This window comes from Macaca thibetana, chromosome 9, assembly GCF_024542745.1.
Source record: "Macaca thibetana thibetana isolate TM-01 chromosome 9, ASM2454274v1, whole genome shotgun sequence".
NCBI lineage: Eukaryota > Metazoa > Chordata > Mammalia > Primates > Cercopithecidae > Macaca > Macaca thibetana.
This window is the reverse complement of record NC_065586.1, coordinates 74,525,953-74,546,637: the sequence shown is the minus strand read 5'-3', so window position 1 is coordinate 74,546,637 and position 20,685 is coordinate 74,525,953. Positions and strand designations below refer to the sequence as shown.

The 20,685-nt window shown below is 36.3% G+C and overlaps 1 protein-coding gene and 1 pseudogene across 1 annotated transcript in view; one reads left to right on the top strand and one right to left on the bottom strand.

Moving 5' to 3' along the window:
* PHYHIPL (phytanoyl-CoA 2-hydroxylase interacting protein like) overlaps window positions 1-20,685 on the top strand; it is a 1,239,789-nt gene that overhangs the window by 1,122,521 nt on the left and 96,583 nt on the right. The window lies entirely within an intron of this gene.
* On the bottom strand, window positions 11,252-12,810 carry LOC126962142 (TNF receptor-associated factor 6-like; annotated as a pseudogene).

Genomic DNA, 20,685 nt, shown 5'->3' with positions numbered 1-20,685 from the left:
CATTATTTGAGTTTGCTATAATTTGTTTAGCCGTTCACCTGTTGAAGAAATTTTCAGTTGTTTTCAGTTTGGGGCAATTGTGAATAAATGCTGCTTAAATGTTTTTGCATGAGTTTTTATGTGAATGTAAGTGTTCATTTTTCTGGGTAAATAATTAGGAGTGGGATTTCTGGGTCATATAGTAAATGTAGGTTTAATGTCATAAGAAACTGACAAACTATTTTCTAGAGTTTTGCCATTATACCTCCCCACAGCAATATTTGAAAGCCCTCAGGATTCCCCATCCTTGCCAGAAATTGGTAGTGCCAGTTTTGGATTCTTTCTTTTTTTTTAACTTAGCATTCTGTAATGACTGTGTAGTGGTATGGCTGGCAAGTAAGCACACAAAAACATGCTGAACATCATTAATCATTTGGAAAATGCAAATCAACCACTTAAAACTCTTAGAAAAGGGTATTAGGTTTTATACTAAAGACATAAGAAATATATCCTTCTGGGAGTGCAGTAATGTTAGAAGACTCTCAACTAGATATTGCCTATGAATAGGAGAAGGAAAAAGGAGCTCCAACAAAGATTTTGGAAGAATGCCTGGTCTAAAAATAAGAAAACATACTCCACAGTGTTCTGAAAGTCACTTGCTGAGTATCTCTAATCTGTTGTTGGAAATCAGGTCTAGAATTGATTTTCCAATAATGGATTTTTGACAACTGTTTAAAAAGTATTATTTTTGTAGTGAAAAGTGTTATTTTTCTGTGGTGTCTGAAAATTCAACAGTCCCTTCACTAAAGAAACAATGTTTAACATACAGATAAATTAGGGGAAACTGAATTATGGGGCATCGGTCGAACTGAATGTTTCTATAAAGCTGAGACACTTCAGTGGTTTATGCAAGTGCCAGAAACTCGAGGTGAAATTATAGCCATAGGCTTAAGACCCTGCTGAAAGAACTTGTCTCCTACAAGTTATCCTCCCCTACTAGTTCCAAAAACCTCTGTTTCTTTGGCCTTCTCTAGTTTTTCCTCAGCTCTTTGCAACTGTGAACCTTTACCTCCCACTTACTTCTTAGTGAGCCTTGAAGGACTCCCAAGCACAGGCCTCCCAGTCCCTGGTTTCTCTTTGTGTGGCTTCCTCCCTCTGACTCTCCCCTGATCTCAATTTCAGGCTTCTAGCCAGGAGCACTTCCCCTTCTTTCAGCCAGACAGGCTTCTCAGGATTGAAGGGGCCATTTTTCCCTCTGTGGCCTCTGAAGGCTCCCACAGAGGTTCTCTAATTATCCCTTCCTACTCCAAGGATTCTTTTCTCCATTTGTCAGCCTTGACAGCACGTTTCTTTACTTTGAGCTTTGGCAGCACTGTTAACTGAACTCCCCAGTTCACACCAAAGTCTCGCTTGAGTTACCTTTCTTTTCCCCTAGATACCAGTGAGTTTTCATCTGTTTTCTTTGACTACCTTTGTCCCAATACACATTGTAAATTATTTATTTAAAGACATTTAAGTCCAACTCTAAATTGACGGCCCCATTGATCAATGAATAATCACCATGATCAGAATACATTTTCCATTTGCTTCATTGTAGGTCTGTTTTGGGAATGTAGTATCAGAACAGCACTTTGGAATCAATTATTTTGATCTCTTCAAGAGGAAGGATGGCCTGAGAGAAGTTAAGATAGAAGCATGGCACTTTGGTCACACACAGATTCTACTCCTTTTTCTGTTGTTGACTCATAATAGGATGTCAGAAAAGGCATTTAGAAGCGTGCTTGTCTGTCAAGTGAGGATAAACTGCCTCTCAGGTTTCAGATGTGGAAGAAATTGCTAAATCAGTTACCTAACACATTGTGCTTTGTAGCTCATCCATTGTCAGCTACCTGAGCCAAGAGGTAGGAAAATGGCTCTCTGGATATTGTCACACATCCTTCATTGGTGAGTCAATTCTTCTGTCCAAAAGAACTCACGCATGGAACTTAGATAAATATTTTTAACTAACTCACAGATGAGTCTATTAGGGCAATGAACTTACACATGAAAACTTAAAGGAAAAAAAGCTTTACCCCAGTTTAGTATCATTTTTTAATTATTCTAGCCTTGAACCCACAAGGTCAAAAGAACTTATGGATATTTCTCATTTTACCACTAAGTGACAATGTAATTAATTAACCAATAGTTTAATAACCATCAATTGTTTATAGAGTATAAGCTCCATCAGAGCAGAGATGGTACCTTGTGTTTAATATATACTTGTTTAATGAATAAATAAGTAAATAAATGACTTTTTAGTTAAACAGCCAAAATATAATTTAAATATGAAACCAATGTCAGGACTTTGTTGTGCCAGGTATTCTGAGGTACTTAGGAGTCAAACAATCAATTCCACTTGTCACGCGTTGCTGGCACAGCTGAAAACTACCATTTGGCATGTGCAGGCAGATAGAGATCTTTCAATGGGTTCTTCTTATTTTTAATAAACTGGAAAGATCCTTTTTTTTTTTTTTTTTTGCTTTGTTGTTTCAGTCTTCTAAGTAGAATTTATTAATTGGCCTACAAATGTTGGACCTGAGGTATAAAAATGTAAAAGACTCTATTTACATAGGCAAATTAAATTAGAGGTCTGAATTATGATAGATCCACAGAGTTTACTAGTCAATAAAATAGACCCATTTCTACCAACGTAATCTCTATTAAATATTGGTCCTGTAATCAGTCCTGTATGTGGAAGGATCTATTTTTTCTAGAGTATGAAATAACAGTAGTCTTGGTCTACCTTCATAATTCTGATGTTTTGTGCCACTGGAACTGCCTGGGATTCCAATTATAGCCGTTGAGCTCCCTCTGGACATAGCTGAAGCTCTGTTGGAGGTAGACCACACCAAGGATCGCAGCCAGGCTTATTTAAATGTTGTTGCTATAGTAGTCACTGACTTGGTAGCCCAGGCAGTAACCTTTTCCATGGTAATCTGCAATGACAATCCCTTTTCAAAGCAGGATCCTCACTTTGTTGTGTACTCATCCCCACAAGGACTGTGCTTAAATGCCTTCAGCAAGTAGCTCAGTTTTCCCCTCTGCCATCCATCATCCCTTTCATCTTCATAATTAGTTTTGATAACTCTTCCAACTCTGCAGCCTGAACCATCTATATTGTAATCCCCCAATTTAGAGATTGAAACTATTCAAAATTGCATTGTATCCTGAATCTCAAACTCTAGTTCACAAGTAAATGTCATTCATGTTGAGATGGAAATAATGAGTAAAATTAGAGAGGAGTAAAATTCAAAAGGAAAAATTATCCTTTTGAATATTGAGAGAAATAAGTATGTCTTAACAAACAACAGTGAGTAAAAGAGAGTGCAAAAGCCATTCAACATGCAAGGTAAACAGTAACAGAGTAGAATCAAGAGTTCAGAGTCAGGAGATAGGCAGTAGAGGGCATTAGGAGTTTTGGAAGTCACACTAAGAAGTTTGGCCTTTATCTTAAAGCTATTGAAGGCCTTTCAGCAGGGTTGTAAGAAGATAAAATTTGTGATTTTTGGAAACATAATCTGACTCTAGAATGGAGTAGGGATTTGAATAAGATAAGGCATGTGGCCAGGAGCCCTGTAGGAGGATGTTGTAAGAATCTGATGAAGACATATTGGTGACCTGAGCTTGACTGTGGCAGTAAGAATGAGGAGAAATGGATGAACTGGAGAGAATTTCAGGAAAGAGAATTGGTCAGCATTGGTGATAAATAGAATCAAAGGGTGAGAGAGAGGGACTTGCTAGAAATGATTCCCAGATAAGTGGTTTAGGCAACTGGATGGTGGAAGACAGCGTTTAGTTCAATTTTAGAGAAGTTTGAGGCAGCTGTCAGAAATCCAAATAGAAATACACACAAGACATTTAAATAGTTGTATCTGGAACACAGAAGAAAGGTTTGAGTTAGAGACACAGATTGGGAATACATATGTACATGGATGGTAGTTGAAACAAGAGGATTGAATAAGATGGCTAAGGGAACAAACAAAATGAGAAAATAACAGTGTTTATGGCTCAGACTTAGCTCTCTAGAAAGCAGATCCTTGGGTAGAAGCTGCTCTCCTACCTTTTTTTTTTTTTTTTTTTTTTTTTTTTTTACAGAGTGCAATCCCATGGAAGCAGGGATGAAAAGGGGGAATGAGACAAGGAAGAAAAAACGAGCTAACAGAAGCTTGTTTTACCCAGTTGAATGCTGCTTAATATTAAGTGGGACCATTCTTCAAGAGACCCGAGCTCATAACTGGGTGGGGAAGGAGTCAGAAAGGAAGACTACATCATCCGCAAATCCTCCATTGGTCAAATACTTGCCCTAGTGACATTAACTTTTTCAGCTTTCCCACCCTTCAATACATATATGTCTGCTTTTTAGTTGCGCCTTGCATGGGTGGCAACTAGGATCTATAGAATCTTATGAATCACTGGCCACAGGAAAGCCACAAGTTGGAAGGCAAGAAGCTCACAGTGGGCTTGAAGGCACTGCTGGTCAGACCCATGTGAATTTAGTCAGGCAGTTACTAGCAAAGACTGTCCAAAGCTGGTCACCATGGTAGCAGCAGGAGTGAAATGAGGGGCAAGGACTTCAGAGACAGGTAAAGCCAAGAAGGCCCAAGTTGGTTGATAAAAAATAAATGCATTCTCTAGGTCAGATGTCTGTCTAATATTAATAGTATTAGTATTAGTAATAGTATTAGTATTGGTACTGACAAACACTAATACTTAACGGGATGGGCAGAGGAAGAGAGGTGGTAAAGGAGACTAAACATGGGTAAAAAATAACTGCTAGAAAGATGGAGGCAAGGGAGTGACTGGAAATGAGGAATGAATAGCAAGTGGAAAGACAGGTGTGCTACATTCTAGCAAGATGAATGATCCTCCCAAATTTTCCAACTTTGTACCATTGTTAATTATGTTCTCTCTTCATGAAGTATCTTCAGCTCAACTCCATTCCTCCCAATCTGTCCTTATAATTTTACCCATTTAGCAAGTAATGAATCACCTCACTCAGCAAGTTTTTCATTTTCTTCTCCATTCAAACCAGAGGTCATTTCCCCTAATCAATCCACTTATAGCACTTACAACACCTTTCCCTTTGTGGGTGTTGTTACCCCATGTATATGTTTTAAACTTTTGGTCATCTTTGTTTCTCCTTCAATGCTTTGGCAGTCATAAGGGTCCTCAGGATATTTGTTGATTATAAATTACATGAGGAGGGAACAATCGTTGAAAAGCTATGCTCAGAGGTTAATCAGCTAGTTAATATTTCACAGGGCTAAGTTCCATAATGATTATCACTTAAGTCCGGAGTTTAAGAAGGCAATGAGTTTTCAAGGCCAGAAAGTGAGAATGAGCTGGGATTTTCTCTTTGTATCTTCCTCTGCCTCAATTTTTGCGTCTTCTATTTTCTCTTATTTACCCTTTACTATTTACTGCTATCTCCTTTCTTCATTCTTCATGGCTATCCCTCATTCTCTCCCCCTTTCCTATTAAGCCCATCTGTCCTTTCTCCTTCCTCCTTTGCCTTCCCATTTTTAGAGGTTTTTTAAAGTACCTATTATGTATAAGACATTTAAAGAGAAATTACTGACCTGAAGGAAAAGGAAATATAATTGAACACAGACATCTTGATACAATTTTTATCATGAATCTTCTATCAATACCTTCTATTTCTGCTTTCTCTTCTCCTGCCTCTTGCCACCCTCATTCTTGCCTCCAATTCCTGACAAATGCAGGTGATTTTGATCAGTCAAGTACACTATAGTTTTGGGTTTTCAAGCTCGAGCTTCAACCACAAGCAGGTCTTTGTGCAAGGCCAATTCTACCACTTGCCAGCAGAGTAACCCAGGGCAATTAATTAAGCCTCAGTTTCCTTATAAGAAAAATGAGAATAATAATAATATTTACTTCATAGTACTCTTGTGAGATTTAGAAATAATGACATAACTGTCTGGTACAGAGGTATATATAGTTCAATAAACAAAACCATGATAATAATAATCACCATAGTATATCATCATTATTAAGTCACAGTCTATATTTTACATTTGAAAACAAGATTTGGGATGATTATAGCTGCTAAAAGTCATAGACAATGGAACAAAGCTGTTTATATATCATGTGACTTTTAGTAGGGGTAGGAATGGGTAGAGGAATTATCTCACTCTATGGGAACCAATATGGGAGCATTTGACTGAATTTGAATGGGTGAGAGGCAATATTCCACTCTTCATTCTTCTAAACTTTCATGTTTCCCCTTACAAGGACTAAGTAAAGTATGTCTCCTCAAATAAGAAGGGAGAGTGTTTTACGTTTAAATTTAGCCCCATGCTATAAATTTCTAACTCTACCCAGGGACATGGGCTGTTTCTGTTAAAAAGATACCACAAAAGGATCAGGCTAATGTTTTTCCAGACTGTGTTTTTGGTATGCTATTGGCACTGTCAGTCCCTATGGTTACACATTCTGTTAGCCAGAGCACTTCCTTCAAGCAAGCAGAGGGATAGGAAACAGAATGGAGGAGGCAGCAGAAAAATGGCCAGCAAGCAGTCTTGTCAGAAAAAGTAATGGGGTTCAGAATGATGGATGAAAGAATGACTTGTGAAACAGAGACGGGCAAAGGCAGGAGGAATAATAACATGTTGAAAAGACTCTGGAATAAAGGGAGAAAATAAAGCATTTACCAAAAAAAAAGAAAAAAGAACATAGTGGTAGGGGTAGAAATAGTAACTAAAACAAAGACAGGTTGCAATGTATTTTGTTTTCAGTTCCTAAATTATTATGTGGAGAAAAAAGGACATTTAATTTGTAAACTTAAGACATTTGAAGCTATTTTAATGCTCAAAAATTTACTTTCTAAAATTTGGATGTTAAACCTGCCTAATGATATAGAGTCCCCATACCTCCAGCCCCAGAGAAATAGTTCTTCAGCTTTTTGGAATCGTGAGACACTCTTAATAATCGAATGAGGAGTTGTAAACCCTTCTCCCTAGAAAAAAATGCACTTATAAACAAAATATTACATGGATAATTTTAGTTGTTTATGGACATGGACACACTCGTCTATTCATGGATTCTAATATTCTCTGTTAAAGAGACTGAAATAAAATCTCTTATTCTCATTTGACTAATGGCTTTGCTGAAAGACATCACTATTTTCCTAAAAGAATAGTGACATCTTCAAATGGTAAGCCTTGGGAAGAACAGCAAATTTCTACTTAATCTCAAACTCTAAAAAAAATTAAAACTTTCACCCTGTTTATGTTATAATACAAATTAAATATAACATTAGCAGGGCTGTCAGATCGACTTGACAACCTCTGCTTATGTGTTTTCTCTAAGGGCCCGACTTACATAAGAGAAAATAAAAATTGTGCATTTCAGCTGTTCTACTTTATGTAGATTGCTTGTCTAGTCAGAGGCAAGGTGTCTTCAGGGAGAACAGGGAACAGAGGATATAAGCTGGAGGAGGCAGGGCGGAGAGAAATCGGGCCAGAGAGGGACTAGGAATTAGAGAGAAATTTAGAAACCTCCTGCACGTGGGGAATAAATAGTGAACACAGGAAGTACAGACAATTAAAATCAGGAAATAGCCAAAACACATAATCAATTTGATATAAGGACTTTGTACAGAGTAAATCTTAAGACCCAAAAACGAAATTTAAGGAATTAGGAATTGCTAAATGCAATGTAGGATCCTAGATTGAATCTTAGAATAGAAATAGTTCATCAGCGCAAACACTGGGGAAAGCTGAATAAAGTTTATAATCCAGTGAATAGTATTGTCCCAGTGTTAGTTTCTTAATTTTCAGAAATGTATCATGATTATGTAAGATGCTGACATTAGGGGAAGTTGGGTAAAGGTTTACTGCAACTCTACTATCTTTGTAACATTTCTATACATTAAAATAATCTTAAAGCAAAAGGTTAACATTTTTAAAAAGGAATCCTGAATACAGAAATTAAAATAGATCTTGAATACATTATTAAATAATCAAATATGGTTTCAGAAAACCAAGTGCTAATCCATCCCACTTCGAAAGAAAGATTTCACCTGGTTCCTCAGCCTGCCCTGGCATTTTGTCTTCCTGTTGTCATAGCCCCCCCTTACCTCTAATCTGGTTCCTTTTACCAGGCTTCATTTCATCCACAAGGAAAGAAAAATGCCTGGGTAACCATGCCTTACTTAGCCTTTCGTATTCTCGATTTAGCATTTCTATTTCCTGAAGCAAAAAGATTCCTCTTTAACCTTTCTCATTAATGAAATTAATCCAGCAATTAATCATTTCTGTTCTTTACAAGCTTGCTTCAAAATTTCAGTTCCTCCTAAGAGCCTATCTATGCATATTTGGTTTAATTGGGTGGAAAAATATCTAATGTGGACTACTCAATGAATGTCTTGGTGTGTGAGCAGTAGGGGAAGAAAATGCTGCTTTTCCAATGTTTAAGGAATGATATTGGCTGGCTTAATAAAAACAGATTCATTGAACATTTTTATATACTCCAATACAACAAATATGTATTGAAAGCCTTTTACAAGCCACATGATGGAAAAACAAAGATAAATGAAATCCCTAACTTCAAGGAGAGTCCATCCTAGGGAAGACACAACACAGCCTAGTAGAGAGGCAATTTCAGTGTGTTAATTGCTATTAGAGAAGTATAGTATAAGGTCTGATGGGATTGTATAAGAAAGGCACTGGGACTATGGCCAAATGCACATTCAATCATTCTTTTACCAAGTTTTAAATTTATGAAACACACTGAAATAGTGCTTTCCCATGGCTTTTTTAACGGATGCTTTTTCCCTACACACAAAGGATCTTTAAATTGTTCTACTCTAGACACAAAGCATCTGTGACATGCCATTTTCTGTGAAACACATTGTTGCATTTTTGTCTAACATGTTATTTTCCCAATGACTATTTATCAACTGCTCTATGTTTGTCTAATGAACAAAAAGTGCAAGGCAAGGAAATAAACCTCAGTAAAACAATAAAAAGGCAACCATGCATCATCGATTTAGCAGGGGAGGAAAGGAACAAATAAAAAGAGCACAGAGACTCAGTTGGTTCTGAATACCAGGAAACGGAGTCTGTGTTTCTCAACAAGTAAATAGCATGAACTCTGCCAACTAGTTGGAAGCACGGAGAAAAAATAAAAAGTCAGCCAAGTTTTAATTAAAAAAAAAAAAAACTATTCAGCTGTATTCAGGTGATCCAGTAGGACACAGTCACAATCAAGAGGCTAAAAAAAGCAGCAGTGATAAGATTATACACACAGTACACATTCCTGCCCATACACAGTAACTTGTTTTACCATTACCACTAATTCAACCAAGGCAAATATTTTAATATCTAGAACCACTCATATATCAGTCAGCTTGGATTGCCATAACAAAATACTATTGACTTTGGGGCTTAAACAACAGAAGTTTTTATTTCCCACAGTTCTGATGCAAATAATGAGTAGAAAACAATATAAAATCACAGGTTAAAAAGTAGTTTCTGGATACACATCTTCTAAAAGCAATTAACTAACTGCAGCATGTCTAGAGATGTCAGTACCTTAGGCATACCTTCCTGATTATCAAAACAAATAAGGTATCCTAGGGAACTGGCCTATCACACATGATAGGAAATAATGTAGTAGTCGGATTAGGACTAGGCAAAAGGCAGTGGATGCAAAGACAGTTCTAGTAGATGAATAGTATTTAAAAATCTGAGAAATAGTAACTTTCTAAACTTACATTCAAATTAAAATAAGGTATTGATTTTCTGAAGGTAGCTTTGGAAGCATATTTAAAGGCATATTATGAGAACGTGTGTGTGTGTATTTCCCCAGTTCTATCCTGAATGTCTGGAGTGCCTTAAGGTGGCACATTTTAACCTCTCAAATCTAGGCATCCATATTTATTATGTAGAATTGTAATTGCATCAAACTAATCTGGTTCAACTTTTATGTAACAAAGTTGTGAGGTTTTTTTTTCCGGTTTCCATGGACTCCAGGTTGAAGGTCTCGTAACCTGAGCATGTCCAGATGAACCAAGTGTGCGACCACAGGTGGAGCCTAAGTGCTCTGACAAGAGTGATGACTGAATTAAGAAGCAGACACCATATGGTAGGATCCAGGGGCCAATCAGATACAGTTATGTCATCATCCATGGCAAGATCCAATCAGATCATGCTTCTTGGCATCACCTCATTGCAAAATTCAATCAGATCACATCTCATTACCCTATGCTTATACAACTTGACCCAGCCCCTAGTTCAGGGAGATACTGGTTTGGGAACTATCTCAATGTTCTCCTTACTTGTTATAAGTAATAAAATCTCCTTACTAAATGCTCCTTGGTCAGGGTCATTAGGCTTATACTCACCAAGTGACCAACCCCCCCCACCACTGCCAATTGTGTAAGTAACAGAATGTATTGACAAATATTTTTCCATAACTTATTAAAGTGAAATGAAGTAAAATATATAATACTTTAACAAAGAATGATTTTTTAATGTGAGAAAAGGAACTCTAGCACAAACACAATATAGCTCATAAATTTGGACAATGTACTTAGCATCACTAGTCATCAAATTCCTCAATTGTAAAATGAGGATGTTAAAAATATGATCTCTTAAGATTCCTTTGAATTTTGAGACTACATGTCTTTTTTTATATGATCGAACTTCTAAGTATAAAGACTGCAGAGACTCTTTGATTAGATAAAATGTTAAGCATTTTAAAAAATATTCTAACTTAAAAATACCATTTTACTTTTTGTACCATTTACATTTTATAATTTCTCCCTTTTTTGTGATTTTCAAGTTTAATATATTACATGTAATACTATAAAAATAAATTGAAGTTTTAAGGAAAGTCCATTATTATTGAAAGTTTACTACTCTGAGTCTGGGCTTTCTGACAATAAAATATACCAGAGCAAAAGCCCAAGAAAGTACAACAAAGAGGTATACTAACTGACAAAATAGCTGCTGCAACATGCCACAGGCACTTCAGGCCTAACATTTCTGAAAAAAGCATGGAACACGTGGATTCCCAGGAAAAAACTGCCTCAGATCATTCGTAACAGGAAGAAATAGTAAGTGACCTCTCTAACAACACTCACTAGTAGATACTACATCTTTCCCACGGCATTTTTGTTTGTTTGCATGTTATTGAGAAAAGGGCATGTTATTGAGAAGTTTGCATGTTATTGAGAAGAGGTAGTTGTTTTTGAACAAGTGAGGGCAAGCTATATCCCTGCATCAGTACTTTGTGGCTGAAAACCCTCCCTCTGAAGGCTGCCCATGTCAAAGCAGGTGGAGACCTCACAGCGCACTAATAATGTGTCATACTTAATGAAAGTTCTTTGTCTTAGTGCTTCCAGATGTATAAAAGTTACATAGCCAAAACCTTTTGGGTTCCATGGGATATGTGGGTTGCTGGAAAGCAAGCAGCTCTGGTTTGGCATCCATTATCTCTTCGTCGTTTTGCCTTACAGGTGCTTGAGACTGATCAAGGATTGTAAGACATATTGTACCTGGAAGGGCCATGGGAGGTGGCTGTCATACTCTCCTTGCATTGTGTGAACAAAAAGGGATATATAGTTTGCACAGCGCTGAGCAGTCAGTAACTGAAGGTGCAAGCGCATGCACAGTTTGTACCCAGGTTTGCCCGTGTAGAATCCAGGGCTATGAATCACAACAGGTTTCTCCTCTTCTTGACATTTCAAATGCACTCCCAATCTTCCAAATGTAAATTCCGTTGCACTGCTGTGCTTCAATGTCAGCAACTTTGTCCTCAAGGGTTCGAATGGTTCATTTGAGCTCACTTACATATATACTCTGAGTTTCTATTTCATCAGTCAGCTCCTGGATTTGATGATCTTGTCCTACAAGGCGATCCTCTAACTGGTGACTAGTTTCCTGGAAATTCCGGGCCTCTGAGATATACCCAGAGTCGGGTATAAGGCTCAAACTATGAACAGCCTGGGTCAACATTCTTGTGTGACAGGGTGTTCTCTTGTAGGTGGTGTGACAAGTGATTCCTCTGCATCTTTTCATGGCAATCAAAAGTACGGAATGTGCATGGAATTGGGGCTGTAGGGCAGTCTACATCATAATATGAGGCATCTGTTCTCTGATGAGTATAGTATTGCAGTATTCACAGATGACATTTGCCAAAGGACAGTTCTGGTCCACGGATCTTTTTATCTTCAAATGCCATTGATGCAGCACAGTTGTCACAAGACACCTGTCTCCTTGGACAATCCTTCAGAATGTGAATATTAATATGGAATTTTTGGAAGGGATGCTGGCATTGGGGACAATCCATTAGAGCAAACTCACAATGTGCTTGATGATCCCCAAGATGCCTCAGTTCCATCTTGTGCAAACAACCTTCATTTGGACAGTTCACCATCAGAGAAAGAATCTCACGTTTTGCAAAACTGTCTGGAAATAGTTTATTTTCCAACAGTATTTCATCGTCAACTGGACATTTGTGACCTGCATCCCTTATTGATTTTATGATACAGCCTTTGCGGAACCTATGGCCGCATGGCGTTTGCACTGCTTCTCGTAATGCCGCCAAGCAGATGGGGCATTCATACCTGCTTTCCAGGGGTGGGTCAAACTCTACATCATATCCCTGGATCTCCTCCATAAAGGAGCTGGAAAGGTTCCCCATGCTGGCAGTTCCACCCACACTATCATCTTTTGTTGCAGCGCTACAGGAGCTGGCCATGGCCACACAGTAGTCACTTTCAGACTGGCTGGATCCACAGCCGTTTTCACAGTTTAGCAGACTCATAGTAACTTGATTATCACATGCTTGCTCAAGTGCACTGGGCGGCAGAACCAGGCGGGCAGGGATCCCCGCCAGCCACACGACTCTGATCAGCCAAGGGCTGATAGAGGATGGACACAGACACTACGCTCCGAGAGGAGGCTGCTTGGACCTCAAACTCTAGGGTCAAAGTGCGCCATCGCCACCTCCGCGGGCCGCCGGCAGGCCAGTCCCCAGCTGCGGACGCCACTGCTTCCACCTTCTGTAATTTCTCCCATTTTAAAACATTTTTTCTCACTACACCCTGTGAGAAAGATTCCAGTCTTCACTTTGCAAATGAGAAAACTGAAGAAAAGACAGGTGAAGTGATTTAGTTGAGCTTGTACCACTAGCCAGTGAATAAGACTCTGATGCCCTGTTTGAACTAAATCCAGTATTGTTTCTTCACTTGTCTGATAGTATATTCTACTCTTCAGTGCACATGAATACCATTTTTTAATGGAAAATGAAAAATTATTCTTCAGTCAATTATAGTATTACCTAAGAATTTATTGAATATTTATACTCCTGTGCTGAGCTTTGGCATTATATTAATTAAATCAAAGTCCCTGCAGGATCCCTCTCTAGAAAGAACATATGAATCTATAGACATGTTTGTAAAACTGAAGTTTCCAGCACTTTGCAGTATTTTCCACTCACCCACGTTACTCGTTTCTACTCCTCTTAATTTCTACCCTTTTTGTGTACTACCAAACAGAAGATGCCTTCTTTGATATTACCTAGAGTTTACTTACAATTATGCATTGACTTGAAGTCATGGCAAGAGGTAAACATGCAAGGGGAAGGTATAGTATATGATATGATTACTTCTGTGTGTGTGACTTCTTGGTCCAGATACATGAGAACTGGTTGCTTTGTGTTGCTAAGCTAATTATAGAATAATATGGTTGGCTGAAGAATAATTTTTTAATTTATATATAAAACGATGGAACATAAAGTCTTGCTTGCATGAGCAGCTAGTCAAATAAGTTATAACGATAGTGGACATAATAGAACTTCTGATGAAACATAACAATTGAACAAATAAGAATAATTCACTAAAGGAGATTTCATAACATTATACTGTCTCCATGTGATGGAAAGATCACCTTATCTTTGCATGCTAGACCACTAAGAGTTGACCATGCAGTGTACCAGTATAATTACTACACAGTGTTTCTGCTCTTTGAAACACTGGGAGCTGAGAAAGGTTTAGAAAAACACATCCTAAACAATATTTATCTTTATTATTGATAGACAATTGAAAATATTGGGAGTTTGAGTAAAGAGTATAGCTTGGTGTTTAAGAGCACAAACTGGGGAGGTACATGATATTCAAAATAATGGGCTAAGAAATGAGATGTATTTGGCAATGAAGGACTAAATTCCGAACAAAATAAACAAGCTAAAGAAAAACAATGTTCTCTACGTCCTGGACTAAGCTGTGACTACAGGGTTAAGATAAAGGGATGACCTGGACTTGATATATGGGTCACCAATGAGGCTATATAATTGAGAACTCTCATTCCTCTTCTATTAATCATTTGTTAAAATGCATTGAGGAGAACCACATTCTATTCAAGTATCTCCATATACATAAACAAAGCTTTCTAGCAGGTTTCATTTCCAAACCCTTCAGGGAAGACAATTACCTTTCTACTTAGGTGAATTTGGCAACTGAAGTCAGAAGAGTAGCTCCTTTGGAGTCTTGGGGCAGGGAATACTGCTAAAAATATAATTCATTTCTTGTGCGCAGGACCCTTTGTATTAAAATGAATTGCTCAGTTTCATTTGTAGGAAAAAAAAAACATTTTACACTGCTGAAACACAGCTGAGAGGCATTTTTGTCAAATAATTCTTAGGTATAAGAGAAGATGTATGAAAGTGCTTTCATTAAAAGTTAAGGGCTCCTTTATTAGTATTCACTCTTTGAGGTCACTGGTTTATGGAAAAATTAAAAGGGAAAAATGAAGCAAAGGAAAATAAAATGGTAGTGGCTGTTATGTTTGTTTTCTGTTTTTACAACACTAGACAGATGCTACACATCCCTAGCAGTGCTTACATAATGTCAGGTTATATAAGAAAAACCTTACATAATTATTAGTCAGATTATACAGTCTTATGTTTACCATGGAAATATCTATATTCTGCTCCTAAGGCTATGAAATGCTATTTTATGCCTTGAAGGAAGCAATTAATGGACAGGCTAGAAATAAATTTTAATTTCCTTGGAATTTGTAACTAATATTGATGATTTGTTGCATGTCCTAAACTCCTTTGACAACAGAAATAGTTTAAGGCAACTCTACCACCAAAAAGATATTTATTTACTCTCTATAACATCAATATTTAAATTTTATTCTAGTGTGTTTAACATAGATATAAATGATTCTGTTTTAACTTCAGTATATCCATGTTTTAACTTATTGCTTTATTAATTGAGATCTCTCATTAGAACATTGAGATCTCTTTGAGCTTATTTGGCCTTATTTTACTGTTTGCACTTACATTTGAAAACATTTCTGCAATATGTATTTTGATTTTGCCTTTTATTATATGCATTTTGTTTTACAACATAAATATTGAACTATTACTTTAAAAACTAGATAAAATAACCAAGAGTGATATCAATATTTAAGTAAGCTATTTGTCTGGAAAGATCCTAAGATAAAGTTATCTAAGTAAATTTTGAAATAGCATTCTTTGGAGGTAATCAATGAGACTAAAAGCCATGATTCAAGGAATCTAGCAATAGTTAATAATAATTCAACATTGTTAATGTGAGCTGTGATTGCAACTTGGTCATATCCCATCTCTTCAGAAGGATGAATACACTTGAAGTTTTATTTTGCAATCATACAGAATATTTTCTAGGCATGATAAACACAAATCATGGGTGACAGGCCATGTTATTTTTTTTTTTAGTTCAACTAATGGAACTTGGAATTTTAAGGTTAAAAATGAAGAAGTCTCAGGCAAACTAGGATGAGTTGATCATCCTACTAATTTTCCTTGCCTATTCTGCCTACCTGGGAAGTGAATGTAATGCCCAAGAGTATACATTTCAACTTGAAACTATAAAAACAAAAGCTTCATTCAAATAGCAGAACAGATAGAAAAAATGGGTCCTTAATGACCTGTCTGAGCAGCTACATCAGTTTTGAATTGTCTACCCCTAAATGTTATATTAGGTGAGAAAAACAAACCCAGTTTTGCTCGAATCACTGTAGTATTTTCTGTTAAATGCAACGAAATGCATTCCCAACGCTTGGACATATCTAGTTGAATCTAGAGACTTAGATTAATAAACTGAGTCTTGATCGATGAGTACGAATTAACGAGGTGAAGAAAGGCTTTCAGACTGAAGTTGAGTCACAGTAGGCACTGCATGGAGTAACTAAAACTCCAATAGAAAACCCACAGTCTCTCTCACATGAAGAAACAGAGGTCAATGTATAGTACAACCACAGCCACTGAAATATAAGTGTGTATTTGAGAGAAAGGAGGGGGCGTTATTTAACAAAAGAGAAATCAAGCAAACACTGAAGGCATCCAGAGGAAAATGATAAAGTTATCTAAGTAAATTTTGAAATAGCATTCTTTGGAGATAATCAACGAGATTAAATGCCATGATTCAAGGAATCTAACCATAGTTAATAATAATTCAACATTGTTAATGTGAGCTGTAACTCACATTAACACAAGGAAACAATAATTCAAATTACTGCTCAATTCTCTTCAGAAACAATGGAGGCCAGAAGACAGTGGAATAAAATCATTTAAGTGCTGAAAGAAAAAAAAATCTGTCAACCCAGAATTCTACATCAAGTAAAAATATCCGTCAAAAGTAAAGGTAAAATAAAGACATTTTCAAATAAGTGATGAAAATTTATTATTAGCTGACCTGCACTACAAGAAATGTTCAAGGAATTTCTCAAGGTGATGAGAAATAGTATTAGCTGGAAGCTCAGAACTTGAGGAAGAAATAGAGAGAATATGAAGTGGCAAATATATTGGTAAATATAAAAGACAATATCTCCTCTTACTTATTAAAATACATATAACTATTTTTAAAATTATACCATCGTGCTGTGGGATTTAAGTATGTAGATGTAATTCATATGACAACTATAGTATAAAGGATGGAGAGCTGCAGTAAATGACCCTATACATATATAAGGTTTCTATAATTTATATTAAGTAATATTAACCCTCAGCAGACTGTAAAGTTTATTGTATATATTGAGAGATATAGCTAAAAAGTCAATGGATATATCAAAATGGAATCCTAAAAAAATATAAATAATCCAAAAGAAGGAGGAACAAAGGGTAAAAGAATAGTACAAGCAAAACTCAAATAATAAAACATGCTATCTAAATCTAATCACATCAATAATTGCAATAAATGTTAATGAGCTAAACACTCAAAAATTAGGATTATGATGAAGGATTAACAAGAAAGACTCATAAACGATGAGAATGCACTTTAAACATACACACACCAAATACATTAAAAGTAAATGGATGGGAAAGATATATTATGCAAACAGCAGAAGAAAGTGATGAGAAGGGACTCAATATCAATATCAAATAAGACTTCGAAATAAAATAAAACCATATACAAAAAGGAACACTTTATAATGATAAAAGTTCCATCCATAGGAAAGAAAGAAAAATCATGAATACAGGTATACTTAATAATAGAGCATCAAAATATATGAAGCAAAAAAGAACAGAGCTAAAGGCAGCTATAGATGATTTCATTATTATGGAGATACTGACACTCTTCCCTCAGCATTTGATAGAAGAGCTAGGCAAAATTCAGAAAACACATAAGTGATCTGAACAACACTATCAACCACCTGAACCAAAATAATACCCACAACACCCATAGAATACACATGATTTTTCAAGTGTACATGCTATGTTCACCAAAAAAGGAAACAAACCATACAAAGTATGTTTTCTGACCACAGTGGAATTAAATAAGAAATCAGTAACGGTAAGATATCTAATAATTTACTGGAGGCAAATCAGAGGTATATGAAAAGATAAACTTACTGTAAGGTGGACTGAAAAGATAGTACTGTTGAAATTTAGTCCAGATATTATTCCATGGAAAATATTTATCAAAATAATATTTTTAAAAGCATTGTTATAAAATATTCAAACTCCAAATATTGGGTAATAATCAGAGCTTACAAAGTTTACCCTAGTGTTGAAGATTCTCAAGTAAAATATGAAATGTGGAAAAAGAAACTACCAAATAGATTAACACTTTAGGTAAAATCCACATTTCTAGGAAAGGTAAATACTGGTCATTTCATACAAAAGTCCTTGTAGAGTATCTATATTGAGAAAAAGGAGCCTCATGATTGCAGGTCTTATTCAATTTGGGGAACCCAGAATACAGCAACTCCTTGTATTTTAGTGTCCTGTTTATTCTTATCAACCTTGGCCATGATGCTCTTAGAAGGATTAATGAATTAACCATTAGGGGTTATTTGAGAAGATGGTGTTCACTTAAGTTTTAAGCCCTTAGAGTAAAAGTACTATTGGATGTTCAGTAGTTATATTGTGTGCTTTTCTTCTAGAGCAGAAGTTTATGAGTACAAATTTCGTCTGATCAGTCTCATATCTGGTGTTGCATAAAGCTAGCATTTACTCTGAGAAGTCTAAAAAAAAAAGGAAAACCCTAGGGACTAGAGGCACAGATTTTAATCACCTGGCTGACAGGCTCTGAGTGATACTTTCAAAGCTGGGCAAATAAGTGGTAGTTAAAATATGTCTAGAATAGGCTTTTCCCCACCTTAAGTGACCTTATTAGCCATTTCTTGACTAAAGACTACGAAGTATAGAATTCTGATCCAATAAATGGTCGCACTGTAAAGGCAGGTAGTTCTGTGTATAAAAATAAGTAACGTTTTTATTTATACCTTGGAAAACTTATTTAATTTAAAAAATGCAAGAGTGGCTTGAAAATGTTTATTGATTCCTTAATGTAGAATCATATTTGAGTGAAGCATATTCATAAAACAGATTCATGCAAGGTAACTGTGCAATGTGTTTGTCAAAAAAAGGATCTGACTATATCAAATCCTTTTATCCTATGTTTTCATTCCTTAAATTGTTGCAACTTTACAGTTGTTTCTATAATTTTGAATACACTTTTCTCCTCTACTAGACTGTAAGTTATAAGGACAGACATCATGCTCATTTTGCAAATATTTCTATTTCCAGCACTTAGCATAGTGACTAGCAACAAAGTAGCCATTCATTAAATATATTAAAAGGAAAAATAATGATCAACTTGTATTCTTCCAGCGCTATTCATATTTCCTCATCCATGATGCATCCATCATGGATGGATAAAACAACTTTCATAAAATTTAAATTAGATAACATACACTAAAGTTCTTTGTAAACAACAAATTCCTTTGCAAATTGTATGCTATCATATTATTTTCATAATCCCTAACCCCATTACGTATCTCAATCTTTGCCAAGAGTTCTCATTTCATTCCTTTCCTCTTCTCTTTTTTTCCTTCGCTCTGTCCTTTTCTCCGTATCTTTATCTGCTACCTTTTTGTTCATTACCTCCCACTTGATCCTCCTTCCTGAAATGGTGATGATGATGATGGTGATGACAACACCATCACAGCTGAGGATACAAAATTGTGTGGTATTTCATTAGGATAATAAAGGTGTATGTACTGCAAATGAAAGTACACATAGTCATGGTTCCCAAAATCTGTAGAACTGCATTTTTTGTCCTTACTAGTTTCTCTACATTCTATCATATTTAATACCTGCATCTTTATATCTTTGAAAAGAATAAAAGAAAAAAAAAACACTGTTGTCCCACTATTTCTGCATGTCAGAAAGAGTTTATTTTATAATAATCTCTCTCTTCCACGCAACTATGTGCTGCTGTGTAAGACTTGAGTTTCCTCCACTTAGGAATCATTTTACCATTGAAACCCAAACAGTAAGTCCTTGCATAATGTCTTTGGGTTCAGCATTATAGCTCTTTCACATATCTGCATCTAGTGAAGGGTGAGAGAAACCATTATTGATCTAGCACATAAACTGTGTCCATTGTTTTCATCATCATTTTTGTGGTTTTTAAAGATTAAGTTTAAGTATAAAGACTTGTAGAAGCCAAGACAACATCTGATTTTTTATCCTGTGTTCACCATATTGACTATTAGTGCATAGTAAACTGTCTCCAGGTTAGTGACTTAAAGCAACAACCATTTCATTTGCTCAGAAATTTGTACAAGTTTCAGTTGAGTGGTTTTTCATCTCCATGTGGCATCATGGAGTCATTCCTATGGTTGCATTTAGCTAATGGGTCATCTGGATCCTGAGCTCAATTGTAGCACTAACAAAGCTGGAGCTTGAATGTTCAAGATGGCTTCACTGACATATAAGGTGGCTCAGCTGGGATAACTAGAACAGTTAGGAGCTGGATGGGTATCTCACTCTTTCTTGCATGGTCTCTCCAGTAAGGTGGCTGGATCTCTTTACATGATGGTTCAAGGCCTCTAAGAAGGAGGAAGCAGAAATTCTCTTAAAGCCTAGCATCAAGTCACACAGCCTCATTTTTGCCACATTCTGCTTGTCAAAGCCAGTCACAGAGGCAACCCAGATTCAAGCAGCAGAGAAAGATTTCACTTCTTGATGGGTAGATGTCAAGGTCTCCTTCCAAAAGAGCATGTGAAATGGAAGATACAGTTGTGCTAATCTTTAGAAACAAAATCTGCCAAACTTGGGTGTATTTCCTATTGGGTAGTTTTCTTTGAGTGAATTTGGAATTATCTTCTTAGGAAGAAGGAATCTTAGAATCTGCCTAGCTAA